At 28.7% G+C, this 14,971-nt stretch overlaps 1 protein-coding gene and 1 long non-coding RNA gene across 5 annotated transcripts in view; one reads left to right on the top strand and one right to left on the bottom strand.

Annotated features, from left to right (window-relative positions):
- Window positions 1-14,971, bottom strand: part of LOC148232030 (homeobox protein prospero-like) — a 127,371-nt gene that overhangs the window by 91,900 nt on the left and 20,500 nt on the right. For all 4 annotated transcript variants that reach the window (XM_088193332.1, XM_088193335.1, XM_088193336.1 and 1 more), the window contains exon 2: window positions 112-212. The gene's annotated coding sequence lies outside the window, so the exon portion shown is untranslated. The remainder of the gene's footprint in view (window positions 1-111; window positions 213-14,971) is intronic.
- Window positions 2,407-7,123, top strand: LOC148232032 (uncharacterized). Its single transcript, XR_015810818.1, has 2 exons — window positions 2,407-6,216; window positions 6,289-7,123. It is a non-coding gene; the product is annotated as an uncharacterized LOC148232032 (long non-coding RNA).

The raw sequence follows: 14,971 nt of genomic DNA, 5'->3' as shown, positions 1-14,971 counted from the left end.
GTGCACACAATAATAATAATAATAATTTATATGTGACTATATAGTATTAAGATTCGATAATTGCATATATATAATACGTGTATTATTGTAAATTTGCGGAATAAAAATTACCTTGTACAAGGACATGCAACTCCTACATGAATACTCGTATGAATCAATCGCACTTTCGATGATGATCACTTATTATGATGATCTTGGATTATCTACTGAATCTGAAAAGAAACAAAATTCATATAGTTAGTTTACGCGCGCTTAGAATAAAATTTCATGCAAACTACCGCCATCTATTGCTTGATAGCAAAACTATTTTTTCTAATATTTTCTGAATTTAATATTTAATTTACTATTTTTATATTGGACGCTAATTTACATCGATGAATGTATTTTTGTTATTTTATTTCAAGTTGAAAGGGGAATGACGTTTGACGCAATTTGCTTGATAGTTTCGTTACACATGCAAGTACACCCTCAACAGCTGATAGTAACACATACCCCTAATTGTCGTGGTGTCAATCGATTAGAGCTAATTGCCCTTAATGTAACCAATGCATGTACATAGATACTCACATAATATCACTATGAACTAACGATACGATTTTACGTCATGTTTTAATAATTTGATGTAAATAAAAATGTATTATTAAAGAATTTATATATAGATAGATTTAGACAGATAAAAATCGATTAAGTCGCGATGCAAATTTTTAATATACGATTTCATATTAAAATAACAGTAGTGAGGCATCTATGGGCAATCTGTAAAAGTAATATAATATATTGATTTTTATTCAATTTTTGACATCTGTTGGCAGTGTGATGAACTAAATCATTGATTTTTTCAAATGGATCTTTAATATATAAAAATCCCGATAGATGTCCTAATACTTTTTATTTATATGTAATACTATTTTATTGAGCTAACAAAATATTTTATAGTAAACTGATGTATTTGTAACTTTTTTTAGTAATATTTAGTTTTAAACCAAAATTGAATATGCTGTATATGCAGACATAGTGATCCAAAAAATATTATTTTAAAATTAATGCTCTTGTCTCATGAAAAATATAATAAATGTAAAATCATTTAAGCAATATATTTTCAAACGATAGTGTTCTAACTAAATATATATTTTTATAATGTGTTTAATACAATATTATCATTTTATTTATTTCAAACGGTTGTTGTGTTAATAACAACATTGATTTTAAATTGTTTCATTGTATTTAAATTTTTCAGTAGCATTAAATATATTAAAAAAATACTTGATTTTCACAAATTGAAGTATATACAAATACATTTTTTTAGTAATACAAAATAGTACATATACATAAAAATATTAATACAGAGCTTTCAATATTTATTTACTTTTTATTTGACTTTTATATTAATATGTGATTCGTTTATGCCAAAATTTTCAAGCGTGCTTATATGTAAATTATCCTTGCTACGCGTGCTACGACGTGTGCTACGGCGTTAGTGAAATTGATATAATTTAAGCGACGCTTAGCGGAATTGCCTAATTGTTTGCGTGTATTTCTTGTAAACTTCCGAGCAAAGTGATGGCAAAACCGGAAAAGGAAATGTCTCATTTGCGTAGAAGGGCTAAATAAGCGAGTCCTAAACGGCACGGGGCAAATCACGCGACCATTTGCGGCCGATTCGTAGAAGTGCCGTGGAAAGGTCGACTACGACCGGAAATGTAGTGTAAAAGTTTAGATTTGACGCTTGAGATAAATATGTATCTATGTATACAATGTCTCAGTCTATCTACTGTTTTATATTGTTTAAATAAATATAATCAAATAAGTGCTCTAATAAATATAAATTAAATGAATAAGAACTTAACTAAATTAATAATTGTATCTATTTAAAATCTTTGTAACTGGAAATTATTAGATTATTTGCTGTTTATTTCTTACATAAAAAAAATGCTAAAAATAAATAAATACAAAATCTAAGAGCAGGAGATAAAAAGATTTTTACTCGATCTATATTACTATTTCATCTTGATCTACTTGTACCTCTAGCGGTGAGTAGCATTAATATAATTTTATGGTATACAGTAGTTTCATATGTGTTCATATATTTACTTCTATTTTAAATCTAAATGTATTATTTTATTTGTGATTATAGTATCATAAAACTACACATTAACAAAATTCGATGTATACATAACGTGTACAAATTTTAATTCGAATTATATCGGTTCGGTGAACGAGAGATAATCGAAAGTTCACTGCACATATTTAGTATATGTTAAAATGTCACTACTATTATTATCTTGAAAATGCACAACGAATAAAAAATATATACATATAAATAAAAATAAAAATCAAATACTGCAGTTGCAGCTAAAATAAAAATTTATTTAAAGGAAAGGAAATAAAATAAAAAATAAATAAATTAAAATAAGGTTTATTAAATACAAAAAAATACATAAACATAAAAATAAAATAATACTTAAATTTAATATATATTTACATGCACACTTTCTTAATAATACCACAACGGGGGCACACAAGTAATAACGAAAAATCGTAATAACGTCAAAATTCAACCCTTTTCTTCTTCGAGACCGCTGCTATTAGCCCGTCGAATGAATACACGCGAATCCCCTAAAGTTTATAGCAAACAATGGCAACGAACTGGAAGTTTCGTTTTATAAAAAGCTTTAGAGCTGATATTGCAGAACTTGACGGGGACGCATGTGTATATATGTATGTATGCATAATCTGATTTACTTTTATGTAAAAATATAAAGTTATAGTCGAGAGCTGATTTCAGTTAATTTAAATTGTATTTACTTGTGATATAAGAGAACAACTTTAATTTTATTAAATATCTAAACATAGATAGAGATAGAGAAAGCGTGCACAGTAAAATATCAACTTAAGCATTCTGTGAATAAATCTCCGCTATATAAATAACTAAAATCACTTCTTAACTATTAAAATATAACATTAAACTAACCGTTTTCCAATAAATTTAATACACACAAATCACTCTGATGTTATTAAGTCACTCATTATTTAATTATTTATATAAATATATTGTAAATATACATAATAATATTTGTTATAAAGTAGTTTTTTTAAAACGAAAAAAACAACAACAACTTGCCGAAAATTGTAATATTAAAATATGCAATATATCCGAAACTTTTTTTTATTATTTTTAAAGCTTGTTTAATTTTTTTCATCAATAAATATCCACACTGATCTTCGTTAATTTTAAAATCACAAAATTTTGAGGAACGAATCGTTTTAGTTTTAATTAAATATATTTTTATTTTTAATATTTTTTTTATAAAAGTCAAAATATTTTTTTGTTGTCGATTGTTGTTAAACGTTCGATTGTGTAAATATTGTTAGTAAATATTTTTTTAACTGTCGCGCGCGAAACACTACCGAAAGCTTCGGGGTGCGTTGAAGCTTCGGCCGCGAGGAACTTTGCCCGTGCGAGTATCGGAGAGCTTTCGAGCTTTCGGAGAGCTTTCGAGCTTAGGCGGCCGCGGCTTGGGCGGCGACCTCGCGGGCGGGGCGCCGGCCGAGCAATGGGCGGCTGAGGGACCGACTGACTATAAGGAGACGCGCCGGGGGCGAAGGGGTTGAAGACGCCCGCGCCGGCGCACCCCTTCACTCACCCCTTGGACCCGGCCACCCGCTTTCACCCCCCACGTGCTCCCTAAAAACTCCCCTGCAACTCCTGAAGGTAGCCGGCGGGGAGAGTCTCGGGACCACTCTCCTACCACCCCTCGAAAGGGGAAAAAACCACCCCCAGTCCTCTCGCGAAATTTTCTTGAGTGAATTAGTCCGGTGTGTGTGATATGGACAAATATTGACGATTTTAATATCAATTTTGTAAACTGAGAATGCACATGCAAAACATATATCGAAACACTAGCTTTTAACTTTTAATACTAGCATTTTTTATAACAACACTTTTACTACCCAAACTTGGCGGATGAATATATAAACACGAAAAGCTTATAAAATTTAAAATTTGTACGTAGAGTAACTGAAAAATAAAATAAAATATCTTGATAGAAAATTATATGAAAAAAATATTCACTTTTTAAATCGAGCTTTTTTTCACTGAATTTTCAATATTTAATATTTCAGATTTACTTTTTAATATCTAATACTTTATTTACAAGATTTTCTTTTCTTAAAAAAAATTATAAAATTATATTAAAATATTTTTAGTTTTAACTTTAAATAAAAGTTTGTGATTCGATATTAAAAATTTTACGTCTATATATATCTTATACATTAATAACTAAGAGCATATCAATGTTCTTAGTTATAGATGTGCAAGTATAAGTCATATACATAAGTACATGGAGATTTAAAGGATCAAAAGCTCAACAAACATATTATCAAATCAACATACTATGTGTAGTGATTTCTCTTCGTTAAAAGAAAAATATTTATTTTTTAGAGACATCTCTTGTACAGAAGTGTAATTATTTTTGTACGCAATTAGTTTCTTTGATTGCAATTGTATTATTTAATATGACAATAACTTTCCAAGAACATGTATAATGTCATTTTATCTTATATTTATTTATAATTTTTAGATTATTTTAATGTATATTAATGCAAAGAATATATAATTTTTATATGTGTCAATATATCATTTTTATTTATAATTTACTTATGTGTTGTTCAATTCAGACATTAAGCATGTTATTATCATTACGCCCATTATTTTTATTGCTAATTTTATTATTATTAATTTACTTTTTTATTTAATGTAATTAAATTTTAATATTCTTAACTTTCAGTTCATTTTAAATATGTCTAGGACTTTATTTATTGACTTGATTAGTATACAAAATTAGGGTACTTTAATATATATATATATATATATATATATATATATATATATATATATATATATATATATATATATATATATATATATATATATATATATATATATATATATATATATATATATTTGTGTTGTTGTTGTTTTTTTGTGGTCATACAACGAGTATGTAAATATAAATAACATGCGTAATTCAAAAATGCATTTCAGCTACTCACCAGTAGATTTCTTTCCTATGTACGCATCAAGTTTACGCTTGAGCGTATATTCAACATAAATAAAAAATAAAAATAAATAATGATAAAAATCACTCAACAAATTTGCACAAGTGCCAACAGCAACGGTAACGAGTCGGTTATTATTTTTAATAACAAATAACGTATATTTCGGTTAATCAGTCGGGTGAAAGTATGGATGTACAAGAGTAAAAATCACAAACAAACAGAAAATAGCTCAGTATCAACAAATTAATATTTGGCTAAGGGAGAACGAAATTCACTAACGAAGCAATTGGATGGAATGCAAGGAGTGTCTGACGTTCGCGAACATTTCGAAGCAAAACTTTAAAGCCACGTGATCAAGTCATAATGATCCAGTTCACTTTTTATTTTTAAAACAACACGCCGATAGTTTATCTTGCCGTTCGAACGCACGATCATACTCCAATCGTTGTCCAGGAGCAAGTTTCACGCACATGACCAATCCCGTTTATCATGTTCAATCCGATTTTTATTAATATTATGCGCGGCTTTGTGTTATTTTTTTATCACTTTTTCAGTTTTTATTTTTTATTTTAAAACTTTTCGTCCGATCGGAACATTTTAGCAGACACAGTTTGCCGGCCGCGGCTGGACGTCTTCTTCGGGTCGACGTCGTCTGCGAGAGACGAGAGGTCGACGCCGGCGGAGGTTCTGTCGGGGGCGCCTGCGCCCCCGGTCTCGAACGAAACCGACTCCTAAATCCACCGCCGATAGGGTGCAACATCCCACAAAGCCAGATAGAGCGATACGACCCACTAGAGTCGCAACAAATCGGCCAAAAAAGAAAAGGGACACTGAACCAAAGAATGCTAACGCCAAACAAGGAGAGACATACTCTGTTTTATTTTCCAAAAGCGAGGGACGGATTTCTTCTTTTTTTATCATTTTTTTATTAAATATATATAAACCGGAAAAAATCGAAGCGCTGCAAGTCGACAGTGTGATCACAATGCTCACCTGTTGTGCTTGACCCCTTTCAATCAACCGTAAAGCTTACGATCGATTCATCGAAGACTTTTTGAGACATTTTAAAATTAAAACTTATACAAATATAATAAGAAACTAATTAGCTTAAGATTTAAATTTAAATTTAATAAATATCATACTATTTAAAAGTACTAAGTAAGTAAATACAAATCACTTTTACATTTATATTTTTTTTGTTTATTTTTTTATAAAATTTTACCAATGCAGCCCTTGCGTAATTCTTTAATTTTCCTACTTAACGAGGTGAGGTAGAGCGGCGGCGAAGGAGAGAAGGGACCGTACAGTGGCGCCACTGCCAAATGCGGATAATAGGTTAACCAGTTTACCTACCCCTAGTGCGTGAATTAGAATTTGATAATAAAGTCAACTAGCGACGCACGTTGCTCAATAGACACATTAAAAATAAAATAAATTAAATTCATAAGTTTATAATAATCTTATAATATTTTGAACAATGCCATAACACGAAATTATAACGAGTTTTAAAATGAGGCAACTCGAAATATCAAAAGGCTTATTGACATTTTGTAATTAATTACATTTTATATCCGTGAAGAAGTTTCATTATTTTAAAATCATAGGTATATAATTAAATATAGTAAAAATAACAATAATAACAACAATGTTTGTGATTTTGAATTATATAATATTGTGTTATAGAGCAATTAAATACTATTAGATTACAAATAAATATTTCGAACCAATATAAATTCGTAATATTTATTGAGATATCTACTTATTCAGATTAATACCAAATTATATATGTATATATATAATATTTATAATAGTAAAAGTGTGTCTAATAACAATTTTTACTAGAATCGTTTTTAATTGTATAATTCACAAAATGTATTTAGTATTTGAAAAATACAAAATAATTGTAAAATATATGCATTATTTTTGAATTAATAAGATATTAATGCCAATCATATCCCTAAATTTCCGGAATTGCTCGGGTAGACATTTAACTTTTTACTCTTACTGCATGAATTTTTTCCGCTGCGAAAAATGCGTATTTTATAAAGCATTGATATAATATTAACATGTCCAGAAAAATATATTAAAATACGAACGTCAAAATAAATTTAATAACATATTAAGAAGAGAAGATTTTAAGAAGAAAATAAATGAAGATAATACAGAATTAAAAACTGACTTTATTGTTATTCTGCTTTAGATTATTACCTTATTTATGTATTTTTTAAAAGTATGGGTTCGATTTGTTTTAGCTATTAAGAGTTGTGTTTTTTCAAGTAACAAATTACTTTAAAAAAAATCTTTACACCAGAAAAATTTTAATCACATATTCATTCAAATAATAATTTATTTATTTCCTATTAGAATTATTCTAAATATATGTATACATAAAGTTTTGATTTACCAAAAATGTAAGTTCTTAACTTTATATAAAATTATATACTACTTTAAAATATACCCGTTTGCTTTTTTAATAATTATTTTCAATTTTACTAACAATGTATGTATTATTTTATAGGAATTACTATAATAAATAATTACAAAATTAAAATTGAATAGCACTTAAAAAGTTTTTCTTGATTTTCTAAAAATGCATAGAAAAAATGATTTCTTCATAATGTATAAAAATAGATTAAAAAACTTGTGTTTAATATATAGAAAAACACATAACATACAGTAAATTGACCCATAAAAATAAAGCTAATAATTATTCTTGATTTGAAATATTTAAGGAAAAAGTTTTATATATTTTAAAAACTTAAATAATAAAAAAACTATGGATAATTCTTTAAAAAAAATATATTTAAATATATTTTAAAAATAAAAATTAATTTGAAATTTATTTTTGAAAAACAAATTACTCAATAACATTTATTTCTAATTATTGTGATCACTTCATTGCCATATAATAAATGCCTGCGATCGTCTTCACTATTTGGCGATAACTTCGCAATTAAATTGAAAACGAACTGTTGTTTAAATAACCTTCAGTTTTTTACGATCAAATATTGATGTAAGAATTTGAATTACAGTATGTTTTATCATTTTCTTTTCAGCATTAAAAAAATATATTGCGTGTAACGATTTTTAATAAATAAAATTTCATTAAGTAAAAGTAAAAATTAAATCAAATTATGTATCAAAGATTTTAAAAATATTATTTTCTCGTCTTCTCTGAAACACTTGGTTGTTCACTATCAACATTACAAAATATAAAACTTGTTAATAGTATAATAATCGATAACGAACATAACTAGATGGCAACTGGGTAACTTTATTGCGTTGCAAGTGTTCGTGAGACAAAAACATAATAATTTACATCGAAAAAATGGAAGAAGTGTTGTTTCAGCGGAGCGAGTGTTTGTCGAAAATTTACATCAAATATTTAACTGCGACGGTTATGTATGATCATGTGTTTTTGCTTCAGCAATTTGGTCGTAAATAAAATTATAAATCATCATTGAATGTTTGCTCACTGCTTACATAATGAGTTCTATTGGAAAATAAGAAAACTGTATGTAAAAAATGCAAAGCAATACTTATAATTGTAAATAAAAAAACTGAAACGTAATATATTCAATGATAATCGTATTAGTATTCTAACATGTGTAATAATAAGATATTTAATTAAAGATTTGCTTCAAATAAAGATGTATTCGTTTTTTTCATTCATTAATAATGGTAAATTGTAAAAAAAATTCAAAGGAATTGCGCACAAAATGATATGCAATGGTTCGAAAATAAGAGTGGAAATATATCATATTTAATATGGAATAATATCATAAACAATAAGTTTAACTAGAGCGGTTAGTATTTATAAGAAAATATAACATTTTATTTTAAACTAATAAATTTATAAAAATATATTCACCTTTAAACGAGATATCGCAAATAAATCAACAATGTTTTATTTAACTTAGTTATATCACTTAAAAACATTTAAAGAAGGACATTATTTATTTGATAAAAAAACGAAATTAAACTCTGTATCTTTTAGATTTCAATGTAAAAAACTTTGTATCTTTTAGATTTCATTGTAAAAAACTTTGACGAGTTTTACATGGATTTTCGTTACTGGTTATCCGTATTGCAGGTGGATAAATTAAAAAAGGACTATCTGTTTTTAAAAAAAGTTTGTCGTCATATTGCCAAAATGAAATGTGAACAGTGAACCTCAAAAATTTCGGTGACTGGTGGTGGGCGTTTGTACATAAAAAATCACTTAAAATGTGCGAAACATATGGCTAGTCTAAAAGTGGTGGCAACTTCCAAAATGACAAAAAAAAGCTGCTAAAGAAGCAAGTTTTGCATTTTAGGTTGCTATTCACAATCTCATCTTGGCCGATTGTTCATCTAAATATCTAAATATATTCTTCTAAAGCTTATCGAACCAAAGTTTAGACTGATTAGAACAAAATGTTAAACTGTCATTCTTAATGTTATTGAGCCATTGTTGTTTCAGTAACTTTGTGAAGATTTAAAAATACCAATTGATATTTCAAAGAGGAAATAAATTAAAATGTGTTTGAATCAGATTGTGGAGTAAAAGTAAAACTTTTAGATATCCAATCAGTTCCTGGTTAAACTACAGACATATCGACAAACTATTTAATGTAACCTCATAACCGCAATACAAATTTTGGGGATGTAAGACGGCAAGAAGAAAACAATATTTACAGTCGATTGAAGTAGGAACTGGGTAGAAATATTGTGTAATTAGTTGTGGTGCTTACATTATTCTAAACAGTCGAAATATGTAGATGTATAGTATAAAAAGGTTTTTAGCATGGCAACACCTGTGTTCTCTTGCTACTTTCTGCTATTGACAGAACACTTGCAATCTTTGAGGGACTGAGATCGTACTTTATTACACAATAACTGTATCCATTAATAGTTAAACAGTTCTTTGAAAATTATTGTGGTGAAATGCATTTAGGTTTGTGATAGGGAAGTTCAAATTGCTTAACAAATCTATTTTAAATATAAAAAGTACAAAAGCGAGTGCAACTGATGTGTCATATTTTGAGGAAATGCATAATACTTAAATTATACATTAAGAAATAAAAAAGCTTATAAATGTACCGAAAAATAAGAAAAGTATTATATTAATAAAACCCTACATGAATTTACAAAATTTATGACCGATGTATTTCTTACGTTGAGTTTTGGGAAAGCAGTTTTGATAGAGCATAATATTTTACTTGGATAAAGTAAACAAGAATGAATTAACTTGCTCTAAAATTGAAACTGCATGGAAAAATATTAATAAAACTGTTGCAAATAATGCAATAAATATATCTATATGAACTGTTTGATGAAGTGGTGATTGCAAAAGTTGTTAAGGAAAATGGATATAACTACTGACATTTCATTGTAAATCTTTCAAATTACAGAATTTATTTTCAGCCAGGCACATCTGAACCTGTTAAAAGAATATTTTCAATAATAAATAACATATGGTTTAAAGAAAGGAGTACCTAACGGAGTACGCTGTAAACTAATTAGTAAACTAAATTGTAGTAATTTTTCGGTACGATTAAAAATAGCAAAGAGATTTTAAAGAAAGTTCAAGTTGCTTAAAATATATGTAACTTTTTATTATTAAGTTACCGGAACAACCATTCCAGAATAAGTAAAACTCTAAAAATTAGTAAAGTTCTAAAAAAAATATTTATTCAGGAACGCTTAAACGAATGTAGTTATTTAAAAATGATGCCACTTCGTTGGGTCCCTTCAGCTCTACCTAACTTTATGGTAGGAATAGAAAGTTGTTTTCATATTATGCACACAAAATTCACACACCCATAGTACGACTGCAAATTTTCAAGAAAAAAAATATATTCCTTGACTTTTAACAATCTGAGGAGTGGTTGGTCAGACATTTTTTTTCAAAACGTCACATTTTTTTGACTCTGAAAATCAGGTAGGAGACCTTTTTGCTCATAAAACAACGGTCTATATGTGTTAATCGCTAAGAAGTCTATATTGTACAATTTTACGACATCTGGATGCTATTGGAGTCACAAAAAAAAGACAAATGGATACTGTAAGAATTGATCTATAAAAATACTGCACCATCTGGAGGTTTAAATTTACAATTTGCTATCGTATGTTTACTTTATCCCTCGTATTCACTTAAAGTTATATGTTTTTTAGCATTAAAAAATATCAACAAAATAAAATGTCATTGATTATATTGGCATACATTGTTATCTCTTTGGAATAAGTTTATTGCAGATATTTAATCATCTTCTGATTAATAAAATTGATGTTTTTAAAATAAAATTGCTTTTTTAATGGAATCTATTACCATCCATATAAAACAATGTAGTGCTATAAAATATATTTTATATTTATAAAAATATATTTTATAACACCACGTTGTAAAAAGTAATTAGAAACTATTTTACAAAAAACTATTTGCATTGAAGACACAAAAATACTATCCTAGCGTGCCTTTGACTTTACTGGTTTCCCCTTCAGAATTTAATGGTATCAAGGTTTGAGAACAAATAAAGAAATTCACTTCCCCTATATATATTTTTAAGATAAATTAAATAATTAAGCCTTAACATTAAACAATAACTAGCCAAACACAATAGTAATTTGACAGGCGTAATAGAAAAAATATAATAGAAAAACGAAAGTATCAAACATTTCACAGCTGTCATGTAAAAAAGAGCATATAATTGAGAAGAGGGTCAAAATATAAAAAAAGCACCGAACGCTTTTAATATTTAGACAGATACGCATTAAGTCGCAAAAGGAAGTTATATTTTTGAAGCATATTCAACAGTTGTTACTAAACGTGTGTTAATTTACCATTTACCACGTCTTTTGAAAAGACTATTTTTCACTCTGAATAATTATTTGAGAAATTCTTTCACATGAACTAATATTATATTAGGTGCTATCACACATTTCGTTTTCTCATTATTTGCTTTGTATTAAAATAGAATTATATAATACCTAATCGATTTGACGTCATACTTAAATTAAACAATTCAGGCATTTCAAGCCACATGGGCCACGTAAGCTATTTTGCATTAGGTTTAGAAAGAACGTTTCTAATAATAATAATTTTATATATATAATTTTGCTGGAACATTTCAACAACCGACATGCTGGTACAAGTCATGATGTTGAATCATTGAAAGCTAAAATAGTCCGATTGGCCTCTCGAGCAACCCTACTAATATTAGATTTTATACCAACTGATAAACCACTGCTGATGGCTTCATTAAAAGCTCTAAACAATTGCAATGCGCTTTCAAAATAATAATAATTTTTAAGCATTTGTCTATTTTTATTAAAAAATATTTTGATGTATATTTTTTTTAAAGTAAAGTTTTTTTCTGCGCAGCACCTTAATACTTAATAAGTGCAAAAAGTTTTTAATTTATTTAAAATGTATAATAAACTAAACATATTTAAAATTTATAATAAATTAAAAATGTTTGAATCCATAATAAAAAAAAAACATTTTTAAGGTTGAAAAAACATTTTGAATAAGCCTTGAAATTTTATTCTGAAACTTTATAATTTTAAGAATAATTAAATTAGTATTTTTCAATTTTGTGTAGTTTTCTTTTGAACGCGTCAGTAAATGGGATTTGTGAAACAGTATGTGTTTTTTATATTAGCATTTTACGCGCTGTCATTGTGACATCGCGAAGAGTACTTATTTTGAATTTTTGCCCCTTTTTGTTAAAAATATTTTTTTAAGCAAAATTTTAAAATTTTCTAAAAAAATTAACTTTAAATTGTTTTAGATTGCCAACGTCCACCAAAATTTAATAACACTTTTTTTCTTTATGGAGAATCTTATACAAATATGCATTATTTGTAATAAATAATAAATACTTTATAAATTAAATATATTTTTCTCAAGTTATGAAAATATTCTTTTTTACATACTTTAATAAAAGTTTTACAATTTAAATCGATAAAATCAATTACGTAGTGTATTCTCAAGGGTGCCAAAACCGGGATTTCTCTAATGTCAAATTTACTTACGTGTGACAACTCTCTGTCAAGCGCGCGCTTGACAGGTTTATTTTATTGCACTAGACCAGTGGTTCTTAACCGGGGGTGCCCGCACCCCTGGGGGTGCGGGAAGGTATATTGGAGGTGCGGGAGAAGCCCGTAACAATATAAATTATTAAATATCATTTATTAAATTTTTGATAATAAAATATTTGAAAACTACAGTACTTACCACAATAACGCGAAAGTCGGGACCGCGTTATTGGGGTATTGAAGCTCGTACAAAAACTGGGATTATGGGTTTTTCGCAAAAAAAAATACGTGAATGAAATATTTCGTCGCTATGCATGCGATCACCGACACATACATAGGCAGTCGTTGATCATTGTTACATCGAGCGCGTATTGGCAAAATGTGCCGATCACTAGCACACACGAGGACATAATAAGTGCGGACGAGTTAGGTAGATCTCTCCAACAAAAGATAGTGATGCTGGGGGACCATCAGTAGCTCCAGACCGGGAAACCAACCGCGGTCGTCCATCGGGGCGACCCAGGTTGATACTGGAAGCGGACCATCGGCTCTGTCGATGAGAAACATGTGCTCAAGTGCTAGGGTCGCTATAAGCCGAATTTGGCTTACACACGAACTGAGGAAGCGGGTGAGAGCACCCGGGGACTGTCGTCCTCCTCAGCAGTTTGTCGAGAAACCTCTTGAAACAAACACGTTTACGCATTTAAACATCCGATTATGAACATTACTACCTATTTAATACATTATTAATTGGTCAGTGACTCAAGCCGAATAGGATACATTGATAATACAAACGTAAGAATTTTTCTCACTAATTTGAAATAATATTTTTTTTTTTTTTTTAAACGTTATTTCTAAATAATTTAATTGATTATAGTGAACCCTACTATGTAAAAAAAAATGCCAATAGAACGACAAGTATGCTGCTTATGGATTCACTTGTAAAACAGAAAAATATGGTACGCAACAACCTTAATGCATCTTATGTTCCATAATATTTTCAAACTGCAATCTCAAACCATCAAAGTTATTAGAGCATTTCAACCATCTGCATAGTGGTGAAGGTGTGCATAGCATGAACAGTTTGAAGTAAAAAAAGGCTAGATTTGATACCAGTGGTACTATCTTAAAATTATGCGAGCCAGAAATTCAAAAGCCCTTGTTAGAAGCGTCCTATCAAGTGGCATATCTGTGTGCAAAGAAAAGAAAACCTCACACGATCGCTGAGGAATTAATAAAACCCTGTGCATTAATAATAGCTAAAACTTTATTAGATTCTGATATAATTCGATCGCGAATTCAAGATCTCAGTGAAGATATTTTACTGCAAATAATAAGACATAAAAGTCAGTCCACTAAAAGTAAGTATGTTGATAATTGCAGCCAGCTTTTGGTATTTGTGCGATATGTAAAAGAAATGATATAAGAATTTCTATTTTGTGAGCCACTGGAGTTGACTTCGAGAAGAATTGATGTTTTCAATTGTATCAAAGATTTTTTTTTAAATATCAATTACCAATGAATATTATTGTCTTAATATGCACTGATGGGCCCCCAGCAATGTTAGGCAAAAATTCCGGAGTTTTTTCACACATGAAAAGAGAATTATTGCAAGTTACAATACCGTATTGCATGTTGCATCATCATGCACTTGCGTCAAAAGCTTTGCCAGAAAGTTTAAATCAACACCTAATTACTGCAAATAATATAGTAAAATATATCCGTGAACGACCGCTAAATCATCACAATTTTCATGCCTTTTGTGAAGAAATCGGTGCTGCTCATACCGTGCTTCTATATCACACCGAAATACGATGGCTCTCTAAAGGCCGCATGCTTAACAGAGTTTTTGAATTGCGTGAAGAAATTATTCAGTTCATGACTAGTCAAAACT

Source organism: Plectrocnemia conspersa, unplaced genomic scaffold (assembly GCF_051122295.1).
Source record: "Plectrocnemia conspersa isolate PC_06_02 unplaced genomic scaffold, ASM5112229v1 ptg000009l, whole genome shotgun sequence".
NCBI classification, from domain to species: domain Eukaryota; kingdom Metazoa; phylum Arthropoda; class Insecta; order Trichoptera; family Polycentropodidae; genus Plectrocnemia; species Plectrocnemia conspersa.
The sequence above is the reverse complement of the archived record's forward strand: the minus strand, read 5'-3'. Positions and strand labels throughout refer to the sequence as shown.